The sequence below is a fragment of the Macaca mulatta genome, chromosome 10 (genome assembly GCF_049350105.2).
Source record: "Macaca mulatta isolate MMU2019108-1 chromosome 10, T2T-MMU8v2.0, whole genome shotgun sequence".
Classification (NCBI taxonomy): Eukaryota; Metazoa; Chordata; class Mammalia; order Primates; family Cercopithecidae; genus Macaca; species Macaca mulatta.
In genome coordinates, this window is record NC_133415.1 from 30,624,659 (window position 1) to 30,638,669 (window position 14,011).

At 52.5% G+C, this 14,011-nt stretch overlaps 1 pseudogene and 1 gene segment (V, D, J or C); both read right to left on the reverse strand.

Annotated features, from left to right (window-relative positions):
• Positions 1-14,011, reverse strand: part of LOC144329442 (immunoglobulin lambda variable 4-69-like) — an 87,100-nt gene that overhangs the window by 19,395 nt on the left and 53,694 nt on the right.
• LOC100428770 (beta-glucuronidase-like) lies at positions 334-11,687 on the reverse strand (annotated as a pseudogene).

Below are 14,011 nucleotides of genomic sequence, written 5' to 3' on the forward strand. Positions count from 1 at the left end.
AAGCCAAGTGCATGCACTCATGCATGCCTGTAATCCCAGCTACTCAGAAGGCTGAGGCAGAAGAATTACTTGAACCCAGGAGGCCGAGGTTGTAGTGAGCCAAGATCTCACCACTGTCCTCCAGCCTGGGCGACACAGCAAAACTCCCTCTCAAAAACAGAAAAAGAAAACCACAATTTGGGTAGGTAGATATCTGGTTCCCTGAACTGTCTGGGTATGGATGGCCCTCCCATTGGGCTGGGACGGGACACTGATCTCGCATAGCACATGCCCACCCATTTGCCACCTGCCAGGGTCTCCTTCCCAATCCAGCCCAGGGCAGGCAGGGGGCACTCACTTGATGTAGTAGTCGGCAGATTCCAGGTAGGGCGCAGGCTCCTTGGCCAGACCACATCATCACGGCGGGCTGATTCTGGTCTCTGTGCACCAATTCTTCCATCACCCACATGTAGTGATGCATAGACACGTTGCTGAAGAGCTGCCAGGGGTCCAGGAGGGAAGGGACAGAGGGTCACGATGTGGCCTGCAGGCTGGCCAGGTGGAGCAGCTGTGTGGTGGGGACTCATAGCAGCACCACGCCCACAGCAGGACATTCATCAATGACCACAATCCCATACCGGTCATGCATCTGCAGCATCTCCTCTGTGCAGGGATAGTGGCTGGTGCAGAAGGCGTTGACACCAAGCCAGCGAAGCAGGTCGAAGTCCTTCCCTCGGATCCAGGGGACAGCAGAGCCCAGTGACCCGTCCCTGTCGAAGCTGCACTTCCTCCAACAACCAGGACCCTGGAGAGCCACCCTATGAGCCCCCTCTCCAGTCCAACCACCGGCTCCACTGTGGGGTGGTTTGGAGCCATTTGCCTCATCACCCTGAGCTGCCACAGGGAAGCTCATTTGCCTCATTGCCCTGAACTGCGGGACACAAGGAAGGCGAAAGTGGAAGGTGACCAGAGGCAGCCCCCACGAGGACCCAGGAGCCCCAGTGCATGTCTACATCCTCATGCTTGCTGACTCCGTGGAAATAGAAAAGTTTCCCATTTATGAGGAACTGGCTCTCGGTGACAGCCACAGCGTGGATCCCCTACAGGGAGTGTGTGGAAGTCAGAAAAAGGACCCAGTGACATGTGTGCAGTCAGCCACACCTATGACACCAAAGCGCCAGGTGCGACCACCCCGACAGCCTGAGCCCCATCTGGCCTGGCCTGCCCTGCAGCAGGAAGACCCCCAGTGCACCCCAGCAGCCGCCTCTGGGCCTGCAAGCAGAGAAGCAGCAATCAGAGGCTCTGCCCTTTCCTGGCTGACCCTGGGACCTGCCCTTCAAAATCGGGCCTTCTCCTTGACCAGACGAGGTGGCTCATGCCTGGAATCCCCATGCTTTGGGAGGCTAAGGCAGGAGGCTCACTTGAGTCCAGTTCAAGACCAGCCTGGGCAACAGAGTGAGACCCCAACTCTACAAAAAACATTTTGTTTTGAGACAGTCTCACTCTGTCGCCCAGGATGAAGCGCACTGGCGTGATCTCAACTCACCACAGCCTCTGCCTCCCAGGTTCAAGCAATTCTCCTGCCTCAGCCTCCCGAGTAGCTGGGATTACAGATGCCCAGCAAATTTTCATATTTCAGTAGAGATGGTGCTTCACCATGTTGGCCAGGCTGGTCTCAAACTCCTGGCCTCAAGTGATCTGTCCACCTCAGCCTCCCAAAGGGCTGGGATTATTTGCCTGGACTATAATAAAATTGTTTTAATTAGCCAGGCATGGTAGCATGTGCCTACAGTCCCAGCTACTCAGGAGGCCAAGGTAGGAGGATTGCTGCTGCCTGGGAGCTCAAGGGTGCAGTGAGCTGTGATCAGGCCAGTGCACTATAACCTGGGTGACAGACACCATCTCAAAAAAGGAAAAAAACATCTGGGCCTCCCGCCAAAGGTGGGAAACATCAGAGAGCTCAGAGGACCGCGCCTGCCCGTTCACCTGTCCCGGGCTCCTGCTGAAGCCAGGGCTGCCAGAGGGGGCAAAAGACCTCCCTTAAGCAATCCCGAACCACCATTACCTCCCACGAGTACAGGTAGGCGGGGTGTTCATGCATCCAGTCTGTTCACAGGAGGCTGGCAAGTGGCACCTTCAGCTGGCCCTGGGTCCTGGCCCATTGGCCACAGCTTTGTTTTCTGCATCCAAAAGATGCACTTCCAACTTGAACTGGTTACTGCACTTGATGGAGATCTGGTAATTCACCAGCCCTACAGGAGGCAAGAGAGACCAGGGCTTAGGGAGGGACACAGCCTGGGTCACACAAATGGGAATGCCCCACAGCGGCCACTCCCAGGCAGCCATTTGCTTCTGTTGCTTTTTTTTTCTTTTTTCTTTTTCTGAGACACAGTCTCACTCTGTCACCCAGGCTGGACTGTAGTGCCGTGATCTCGGCTCACTGCAACCTCCATCTCTGGAGTTCAGTTGATTTTCCTGCCTCAGCCTTCTGAGTACCTGGGATTATAAACATGCACAACCACACCTGCTGAATTTTTGTATTTTTGGTAGAGATGGGGTTTCGCCATGTTGGCCAGGCTGGTCTCGAACTCCTGATCTCAGGTGATCCACCTGCCTCAGCCTCCCAAGGTGCTGGGATTGCAGGCATAAGCCACTGCTCCCAGCGTGTTTTTCTGAATTTAAAAAAAAACATTTTTGGGGGCCAGGTACCGTAGCTCATGCCTGTAATCCCAGCACTCTGGGAGGTCAGGAGTTCAAGACCAGCCTGGTCAACATGGCGAAACCCCATCTCTACTAAAAATACAAAAATTAGCCGCGCATGGTGGAACACGTCTGTAATCCCAGCTACTTGGGAGGCTGAGGCAGGAGAACTGTTCGAACCTGAGAGGCAGAGGTTGCAGTGAGCCAAGATCGTGCCACTGCACCACTCCATCCTGGGTCACAGCACAAGACTCTGTCTCAAAAAACAAAACAAAACAAAAAAAACATGCTTTTGGCCAGGCACAGTGGTCACACCTGTAATCCCAACACAGGGAGGCTGAAGTGGGAGGATGGCTTGAGCCCAGCAGTTCAAGACCAGCCTGGGTAACATAGGGAAACCACATTTTCCCTAAAAATAACAATAATTAGCTGGGCATGGTGGTGCTTGCCTGTAGTCCCAGCAACCCCAGGTACTTGGGAGGCTGAAGAGGGAGGATTGCTTGAGCCAGGAGTTTGGAGCTGCAACAGGCTATGATCTTGAGGCAGAGTAGGTAGTCAAGGAAGTGACCGTGTCCTTCGGAAGTGCCAACCACGGCACTGAGACGTGTGATGTGTGAACAAGCATGTACAGCTACAACCCATGTGCAGCCAGAAGACGACCCAGAATGTAATTAGAGTAACACCTCTCCCAGCCCCTTAGGAATTCATCATGGAAGACTCCCAAAAAGGGAGTTTCCCCACTGATAATCAGCGCTCTCTCATCCTTACCAGCAGCCTGCCCTGAATTCTCTCTCAGGGTGAAGCGCGTATTTTTTACTTCACTGTATTTTTTGAGATGGGATCTCACTCTGTCACCCAAGCTGTCTCAGCTTCCCAAGCACCTGGGATTACATACTTGAGTGTTGCAATCTCAGCTCACTGCAACCTCCACCTCCTGGGTTCAAGCAATTCTCCCATCTCAACCTCCCTAGTACTGGGATTACAAGCACATGCCACCACACCCACCTAATGTTGTCCAGGCTGGTTTGAACTCCTGAGCTCAAGTGATCCACCCGCCTCGGCCTCAGAAAGTGCTGGGATTACAGGTATAAGCCACTGTGCCCGGGCTATTCTGCACTTCACTTGCAAAATATTTTTCCCTTTACAATAAATTGCTCTATGCTGCATCACCTTTGCTGTGTGATTCTTAAATTCTTTATTTATTTAAATTATTTATTCTTTTTGAAACAGGATCTCACTATGTCGCCCAGGCTGGTCTCGAACTTTTGAGCTCAAGCGATCCGCTCACCATGGCCTCCCAAAGTGCTGGGATGACAGGCATTAGCCACCACACTCAGCCTAAATTCTTTGAAACTTACAACTGCAGCCCCAAAACAGCTGTCAATCACTGCACCACTACCATCCAGCCTGGGCGACAGTCTAAGGCTTCATCTCACAAAAGGAAAAAGATATGTTTAAAAAAAAAAAATTAAATTTTTTTTTTTTCTTAAAGACAGGGTATCCCAGTCATGCACGGTGGCTCACACCTGTAATCCTTGCACTTTGGGAGGCTGAGGCAGCTGAGTAATCGGAGGTCAGGAGTTCAAGACCAACCAGGCCTACATGGTGAAACCCTGTCTCTACTTAAAAAAAATACAAAAATTAGCTGGATGAGGTGGAAGGTACCTGTAATCCCAGCTACTCGGGAGGCTGAGGCAGGAGAATCACTTGAACTTGGGAGGCAGAGGTTGCAGTGAACCCAAGAGTGCACCAGTGTCCTCCAGTCTGGGCTCCTACAGAGTGAGACTCCAGCTCAAAAACAAATACAAATAAAAAAGACAAGGTCTCCCTCTGTTGCCCAGACCAGAGTGCAGTGACGCGGTCACAGCTCACTGCACCCTTGACCTCCCACGCTCAACTGATTCTCCTGCCTCAGTAGCTGGGACTACCGGCACACATCACCATGCCTGGCAAATTTTTTAATTTTGGGGGGTGATGGTCTCGCTATGTTGCCCAGGCTGGTCTTGAACTCTTGGCCTGAAGTGATCCTCCTACCAAGTCCTCCTTACAAAGAGCTGGCATGACAGGCGTGAGCCACCGCACCCGGCACTCCAAAGCTGCCTGTTCCTTGAGCACGATATGTAGCAACGGGAGCAAGAGTGAGAGCAGCACCATGGGGAAGGGACAGGACTGCCACCCTGAGCTATGTGACGTTAGGCCAGACCCCTCTTCTCCAAGCGAGATCAACAACATGAGTGATCTCGGGAGCCCGTGCCCGCTCAGACAGCCTGGATTTTAGCTTCGTAGGTGGATGGGAACCAGTGAAGGTTTAGAGATGCTGGGAGAACCTTTTTCCTGGGAGAGCTTTCCAAATAGGGAACAAACAGAGCCACCCTGAGCCCCGCTGAGGGAGGATCCTACCAGAAGCCGTCACCACTGTGTCACTCCACACCGGTGGTGACGGTGATGTCATCGATATAGGTAGTTGGTGTCATGTACAGAAGCACAGACCACTGCAGTCCCGCGTAGTTGAAGAAGTCAAAGTCTGTGTTCTGGACAAAGTAACCCGTGGGATACCTAGGGTGGGAGGACTGTGGTTCACTGGGCCCTTGCCATGGGTCTTTTGCCCTCAGCTCACTTGCCTCCCCAGATCCAGGGCCTCCTCTCTGTGAAGGCCTATTTTTAAATAATACTTAATTTTCTTTCATTTTGCTAATAATTTGGAGCACAATTATACAATGGTGTTAACTTTTTTGGGGGGTGGGACGGGGTCTTACTCTGTCTCCCAGGCTGGAGTGCAATGGCTTAATCATGCTTCCCTGCTGCCTCAAATTCCTGGGCTCAAGTGATCCTCCCACCTCAGCCTCCCAAACAGGTGGGACTACAGCCACACACCACCATGCCCAGCTCATTTTTCTATTTTTGTGGAGACAGGGTCTTGCTATGTTGCCCAGGGGGGTGTCAAATTCCTGAGCTCAAGCAATCTGCCCGCCTTGACTTTCCAAAGTGCTGGGATTACAGGCATAAACCACCGTCCCTGGCCTAATAATGTAGAATATTACTTAATGTTTCATAATATGATTTTAAAAGTTTGTATTTCAAATGTATTTAAATATGTAGATAGATCGTTTGAAAAACATTTGAATTCCTAACAGATTATAAAATACTAGTTGTGCCCAGGAGGCGGAGGTTGCAATGAACAGAGATCACACTACTGCACTCCAGCCGGGGTGACAGAGCAAGACTCCAACTCCAACGGTGGCTCACGCCTATAATCACAACACTTTGGGAAGCTGAGGCAGGCGGATCACCTGAGGTTGGGAGTTCAAGACCAGCCTGACCAACATGGAGAAACCGTGTCTCTCCTAAAAATACAAAATTAGCCGGACGTGGTGGGGCATGCTTGTAATCTCAGCTACTCGGGAGGCTGACGCAGAAGAATCACTTGAAACCAGGAGGCGGAGGTTGCAGTGAGCCGAGATCTCGCCATTGCACTCCAGCCTGGGCAACAAGGGCAAAACCCCATCTCAAAAAAAAAATTTTTTTTTAATGAAAAATTGGACCAGGCTGGAGCACAGTGGCACAGTCACACCTCACTGCAGCGTCAAACTCCTGGGCTCAAGCAATTCTCTCTCCTCAGCCTCCCTAGCAGCTGGGACTGTAAGTGCATACCACCATGCCTGACTAACTAAAAGAAAAAAAAAATCTGGAGAGATGTAGTCTCGCTATGTTGCCCAGGCTAGTCTCACACTCCAGACCTCAAGATCTTCTCATCTTAGCCTCCCAAAGTGCTAGGATGTGAGCCACCATCCCCGGTCCCAATAAACCAATACTGATACATTATTATTAACTAAGGTTCATCTTGATTCAGATTCTTTTACTATTTACCCTAATGTCCTTTTCCTGTCCCAAGATCTCATGCAGGAGATCATACTATGTTTAGTTCTTAAGTCTCCTCAGGATTGCTGGAGTGCAGTGACTCCATCTCGGCTCACTGCAACCTGTGACCACTGAGTTCAAGCTATTCTCCTTCCTCAGCCTCCCCAGTTGCTGCAGTTACAGGCACCTGCCACCATGCCCAGCAGTGCAGTGGGGCGATCTTGGCTCACTGCAACCTCCCCCTCCCGGGTTCAAACGATTCTCCTGCCTCAGTCTTCCAAGTAGCTGGGATTACAGGTGTGTGCTGCCACTCATTGTCCTTTTTTTTTTTTTTTTTTGGAGACAGAGTTTGAGATGGGGCTTCACCACGTTGGCCAGGCTGGTCTAGAACTCCTGGCCTCAGGTCATCCACCCACCTCAGCCTCCCAAAGTGCTGGGATTACAGGTGTGAGAAACTGTGCCCAGGCTATTCTGCACTTCACTTGCAAAATACTTTTCCCGTTACAATAAATTGCTCTATGCTGCATCACCTTTGCTGTGTGATTCTTATTTAAATTCTTTATTTATTTAAATTATTTATTCTTTTTGAAACAGGGTCTCACTATGTTGCCCAGGCTGGTCTCAAACCTTTGAGCTCAAGCAATCTGCCCACCATGGCCTCCCAAAGTACTGGGATGACAGGCATTAGCCACCACACCCAGCCTAAATTCTTTGAAACTTACAACTGCGGTCCCAAAAGAGCTGTCAATCATTGCACCACTGCCATCCAGCCTGGGCGACAGTCTAAAGCCTCATCTCACAAAAGGAAAAAGATATATTAAAAACAAATAAATAAATAAATAAATTTTTTTCCCCTAAAAACAGGGTATCCCAGTCAGCCATGGTAGCTCACACCTGTAATCCTTGCACTCTGCGAGGCCGAGGCAGGTGAGTCATCTGAGGTCAAGAGTTCAAGACCAACCAGGCCTACATGGTGAAACCCCGTCTCTACTAAAAAAAAAAAAAAACCACAAAAATTAGGTGGACACAGTGGAAGGTGCCTGTAATCCCTGCTACTCGGGAGGCTGAGGGAGGAGAATCACTTGAACTTGGGAGGCGGAGGTGGCAGTGAACCCAAGAGTGTACCAGTGCCCTCCAGTCTGGGCTCCTACAGAGTGAGACTCCAGCTCAAAAACAAATACAAATAAAAAAGACAGGGTCTCCCTCTGTTGCCCAGACCAGAGTGCAGTGACGTGGTCACAGCTCACTGCACCCTTGACCTCCCACGCTCAACTGATTCTCCTGCCTCAGTAGCTGGGACTACCGGCACACATCACCATGCCTGGCAAATTTTTTAATTTTGGGGGGTGATGGTCTCGCTATGTTGCCCAGGCTGGTCTTGAACTCTTGGCCTGAAGTGATCCTCCTACCAAGTCCTCCTTACAAAGAGCTGGCATGACAGGCGTGAGCCACCGCACCCGGCACTCCAAAGCTGCCTGTTCCTTGAGCACGATATGTAGCAACGGGAGCTAGAGTGAGAGCAGCACCGTGTGGAAGGGACAGGACTGCCACCCTGAGCTATGTGACGTTAGGCCAGACCCCTCTTCTCCAAGCGAGATCAACAACATGAGTGATCTCGGGAGCCCGTGCCCGCTCAGACAGCCTGGATTTTAGCTTCGTAGGTGGATGGGAACCTGTGAAGGTTTAGAGATGCTGGGAGAACCTTTTTCCTGGGAGAGCTTTCCAAACAGGGAACAAACAGAGCCACCCTGAGCCCCGCTGAGGGAGGATCCTACCAGAAGCCGTCACCACTGTGTCACTCCACGCCAGTGGTGATGGTGATGTCATCGATGCAGGTAATTGGTGTCATGTACAGAAGCACAGACTGCTGCAGTCCTGCATAGTTAAAGAAGTCAAAGTCTGTGTTCTGGACAAAGTAACCCTTGGGATACCTAGGGCGAGAGGACTGTGGTTCGCTGGGCCCTTGCCATGGGTCTTTTGCCCTCAGCTCACTTGCCTCCCCAGATCAGGGCCTCCTCTCTGCGAAGGCCACCCTGTCCCTAGCAGGAAGACCACAGGGTGGGGCGGGAAGGTGGGTGCGTGTAGTGGAGGCAGGATGGTACCCACTTGGACGTGTCGGTCACGTATGGATGGTCCCTGGTGGCAGGGTGGGGGGGTGAGCGTGCTGTTGATGGTGACAGTGATGCAGAGGCGGGAGGGCAGGTGCCCCACCGGGAACAGGCTGCTGATGTCAGCCTCGAAGGGGAGGTAGCCCCTTTCATGGTCTAGCGTGTGGACACCATTCACCCACTGCAGACATAGGAGATATGGGGAGAGGGTGGCAGGTCGGGGCATGAGGAGGGGCTCTGCTATCGGGCACACCCTCACATAACCCGCAGCATGGGGCTCAGGGGCTTGCCAGCCAGACGGGAAGAATGACATCCCAGTGGGGTAGATCAGGCCACCTATCCCCCTACACAGGGCACAGCCCCCAGGGCAGGGTAAGGCCCCCCACCGTCCCACCCCAGGAGACAGGCTGTGGGTGGAATCTGAGGGTCCTGTGCTGTTCAGCAGCTGTGCCCACTCACCCGCCCTGCCTGCTCCTGGCCACACTGACCACAATGAGAAGTGGGCACTGCCAATCCTCAGCACCACTCTTGTGTACAGGTCCTGGATCCATCGCTTCAGCAGGGTCACCTCCCGTTCATACCCCACCCAGCTGACAAAATGCCCAGTCCTGGCTGATGTCATTGAAGATGGAGAGAACCGGTATGTCTAAGGTGGGGCCAGACTGCAAAGAGAAGGGCTGGGCTCATCTCCTAGGCCCCCAAAGGGATCCGGGACCAGTGTGCTGTACAGCTGTGCCCCCAGGCCTAGCACAAGCCCTGACACATGGCGGGGACTCCTGGCGGAAAAGACAGATAACTTGCTGATGACAGGTCAACTGCCAGGGCAGGTTGTACACCTGGCCAGTGGGGCCAGGAGATCCTTGTTGGAGCAGATGGGAGGACCCATTATCTCCTGAGACAGGGGTGAACCCAGGGGCACATCCCAGCCCGAGGCAAGAAGGTTCAGACCTGTGACTAAGATGCAAATGACCCACTGCCTGTCACAGGGAGGAAGGCTGGTTAGGGGGATGGGGGAGCTTTGCTTAGGACACTGTGAGTGAGGAACACGCTGGCAGCCAGCCCTCTCCTCTCTTTCTCTAGTACTGAATACCACAAAGTCAGAAACAGAGGATGTAGGCTGGGTACGGTGGTTCACACCTGTAATCCCAGCACTTTGGAAGGCAGAGGCAGGCGGATCACAAGGTCAGGAGTTCGAGACCAGCCTGGCCAATATGGTGAAACCCCATCTCTACTAAAAATACAAAAATTAACTGGGAGTGGTGGCGGGCGCCTGTAGTCCCAGCTACTCGGGAGGCTGAGGCAGGAGAATCACTTGAACCCAGGAGGCGGAGGCTGCAGTGAGCCAACATCGTGCCATCGCACTGCAGCCTGGGTGACACAGCAAGACTCTCTCTCAAAAAAAAAAGAAAAAGAAAAAGAGGATGTAGAACAGGCAAACGCAGCCCAGACCTCACCGGATCCCACTTCTCTGCTGACCACATCCAAGTCAGGAGGGCAACAGGGGTGGCGTCCTTGGCCTGATGTCACTGTCTGTCCTCTATCTGAACCCTGAAAACCAAGCTACCTTCCCCCCTCAGCAGAGCTGACCTCAGAATGTCTAAACTGTCCCCTCCTCCCAATCCCCGGGACCAGCTCTGTGCAGGGCCTGCCCCTCAGGCCTGACGAGTGTCTGGTGGCTCATGCCTGTAATGAGCGCTTTGGGAAGTCAACGTGGGAGGATGGCTGGAGGTCAGGAGTTCGAGATCAGCCTGGAGAACGTACTGAGACCCTGTATCTTAAAAAACAAAACAAAACCAAAAAGTTGGTTTTTGTTTCCAGACAGAATCTCAGTCTGTCGCACAGGCTGGAGTGCAGTGGCCTGATCTCGGCTCACTGCAACCTCCGCCTTCCTGGTTCAAGCAATTCTCCTGCCTCTGCCTCCCAAGTAGCTGGGATTACAGGTGCTCATCGCCACGCCCGGCTAATTTTTGTATTTTTAGTAGAGACGGGGTTTCACCACGTTGGCCGGGGTGGTCTTGAACTCCTGGCCTCAGGTGATCCGCCCGCCTCGGCCTCCCAAGGTGCTGGGATTACAGGCGTGAGCCACTAAGCCCGACCAAGTTTCTTTTCTTTGTTGGGGGGGGGGGTGGTGTGTGTGTGTGTGTGTGTGTGTGTGTGTGTGTGTGTTTTAATTAGGCATGGCGGTCCCAGCAAACTTGCAAGGCTGGGGCGGGAGAATCGCTTGAGCTCAGAAGTTAGGATTGCGCCACTCCGCTCGAACCTGGGCGGCAGGACCAAACCCAGTCTCAAAAACATTTCAAAAATTAAAAATAAATATTAGAAAGGACACTGCCCAGGCTCAGCCTTCGCCTCCGGAGGCGGCTGCACAGGAGCGCTTCCTCCTCCTCCTGCCTCCTCCGCCCTGGCCCTCCTGGGTCCCCCTAGTCCCCCCGGTTCCCCCTTCCTCCAACCCCGCGCCCCCAAGCCCGTTGACCTTTAACCTCCTACGGGGCCCCAACTCCCAGGCACTCAGGTGAAGGAGGGTGCAGGGCGCCCAGGCTTACGCCATTCCCAACGCCGGGCTTCCGGGCGCCTCTCCCAACGGTCGCGGGTACCTCTGCTCCTGGAAGCCCGGGCGTCCGTTGTCAGAGAAGTCCGCTTGGAAGCTTCAGAGGCCCTGGAGCTCCTTGGGCTCCCGCGGCGCGCTCTCCCGGGTGTACAGCATCCGGCCCAGCAGCGCCTGCGCGCAGCCACACAACAGCGGCCCCAGAACCGACCAGGACACCGCCACCAGCCAGGTCATACTTCCCGCTCCCTGTCTTGGCAGCCAGTCTGAGGGGAATGAGAGCGGCGAGGGGGAAGCCCTGCGGGCCTGTAGCGTGACGCGCCTGCGGCGTGAGGCGCGTGAGGCCGTGGGCGCCATGTTTGTTGAGGGCGAGTGCCAGGCCTGGAGGGGCGGGGCGGCGCCAGGTGCTACCCAGTAGGACCTGTGCTTGAATCCAGGAATAGGCCTTTGGGGAAGCGGGACCCCCACCCTCAGCTCCAGCCAAGAAGAGCGTCGTCTGCTCCCCATCCCAGCAGAGGCTGGACGATCCAGGGCCGCAGGCCAGGACAGAACCCCTGAGATTGGTGGCACCACCGTTTGTTCAAGGGGCACCTCCACTTGCTTTCCCCAGCAGGAATTGGAGCAGGCCCCAGGGGAGCCTCTTCCATGACTGCTGGATGCAGCCTCTTGCAGGGATGCACCTCCTTGGGAGGCGGTAGTAGCCTTGACCCTGGACCTCTGGGACCCTGACCCTAACCAAGGGGACAGAAGCTCCTTCTTGGCTTTGAAGATACATGAAGATACAGGGAGAGAGGCCAAGTGCAGTGGCTCACGCCTGTAATCCCAGCACTTGGGGACGCTGAGGTGGGCGGATCACTTGAGGCCAGAAGTTCGAGACCAGCCTGGCCAAAACGGCGAAACCCCCTCTCTACTGAAAATACTAAAAAAAAAAAAAAAGAAAGAAAAAGGAGCCAGGCATGATAGCAGGCACCTGTAATCCCAGCTACTCAGGAGGCTGAGGCTGAAGAATCACTTGAAGCCAGGAGGCGAAGCTTGCAGTGAGCCGAGGTCACACCACTACAGTCCAACCTGGGTGACAGAGCAAGAATCTATCTCAAAAAAAAAAAAAAATTGCAGGGAGAGGGTGCCCTGCGGGACCCCACTTTACTGCAGTAGGGAAGGCACCGTGTGGAAGGGTACACGAAGAGATCTGGAGACAGTGAAAAAGACATAGGTTTATTAAGGGGACTTTCACACAGGTGCAGTGGCTGTGGCTGGACATGAGAACCACTACATTTGTAAAAAGCATGCGGCTTCCATAACATTTTCACCTAGCATCCTCGACCTGTTACCAGTGGAAGGTATCCGAGTTCCCGGTGGTGAATCCATACACAACTGAAACAACCTCAATTCTTGCCTCCTCAGAAGAAAGAATTTGACTGAGGGTCATAAGGTAGAAACCAGATAGAGGCAAGTTGCAGAGCAGGAGTAAAATTTTACTAAAAACAGGCCAGGAATGGGTGTGGTGGCTCATGCCTGTAATCCCAGTACTTTGGGAGGCTGAGTCGGGTGGATCACCTGAGATCAGGAGTTCAAGACCAGCCTGGCCAACATGGTGAAACCATGTATCTACTAAAAATACAAAAATTAGCTGGGCGTGATGGTGAGTGCCTGTAATCCCAGCTACTTGGGAGGCTGAGGCAGGAGAATCTCTTCAACCTGGGAGGTGGAGGTTGCAGTGAGCTGAGATTGAGCCACTGCACTCCAGCCTGGGCTATAGAGTGAGATAGTATTAAAAAAATGGTTATTAAAAACTTTAGAACAGGAAGTAAAGGAAAGAAGGAAAGTACAACTTGGAAGAGGGCCAAGCGGTCGACCCGAGAAACCAAGTGCCCAGCTTGACCTCTTGACTCAGAGTTTCACAGGTTGGGATCCTTCCAGGATCTTGCCACTCCTGATTCCTTAGCTTGGGGCTCCGAACACACTTTCTTCTTTGACCATAAAGTGATTCTGAGGGTACACATCAGGTACGGCTGTCGGGTGCCTCTGCCATACAGAGGGGTCCCTCTGGTCCTAGGAACCTGGACTGGACACAATTGTTTGTACGATTACTCCCCCTCCCCTATTCTCATGCTCGCCAAATCCACCTTCTGAGAATGGACCTTATTACTGGAAATGGAGTCCCCAGCATAGTGAAAATAAACACATTCTAGAAACTGACAAGGCCTAAAGGCTTTTTCCCAAATGTTTATGCACTTTTTCTTATTTTCTTTCTTTAAAATTTTACTTGTATATTCCTTTAGTGAAATGCTTACATGCTTAAATTAGGATATATTTCACTGTTTATGAGGCAGCTTTAGGCCACATTTAACAAAAGTAAGAACAAGTAGGATGCAAAAGTTTATACAGTATGCAAAAATCAGTAATTCAGGATGGGCTTAGTGGCTCACACCTGTAATACCAGCACTTTGGGAGGGGGAGACAGGAGGATGACTTGAGCCCAGGAGTTTGTGACCAGCCTGGACAACATAATGAGACCACTGTCTCTACAAGAAATACAAAAAAAAAAAAAAAAAATTACCCCGGTGGTGTGGCACACACCTATCATCCCAGGTACAGGATAGGCTGAGGCAGGAGCATTGATGAAGCCCGGGAAGCAGAGGTTGCAGTGAGCCAAGATTGTGCCACTGCACTCCAGCCCAGGTGACAGAGCAACACCCCATCTCAAACAAACAAACAAAAAAAAAAAAAGAAAAGAAAAAAATAAGACTAAAGGGTGCCAGAAAAGATGCCTTCATTTTTCTTTTTTTTTTTTTTTTCTTTTTGAGTCTCGCCCTGTCAC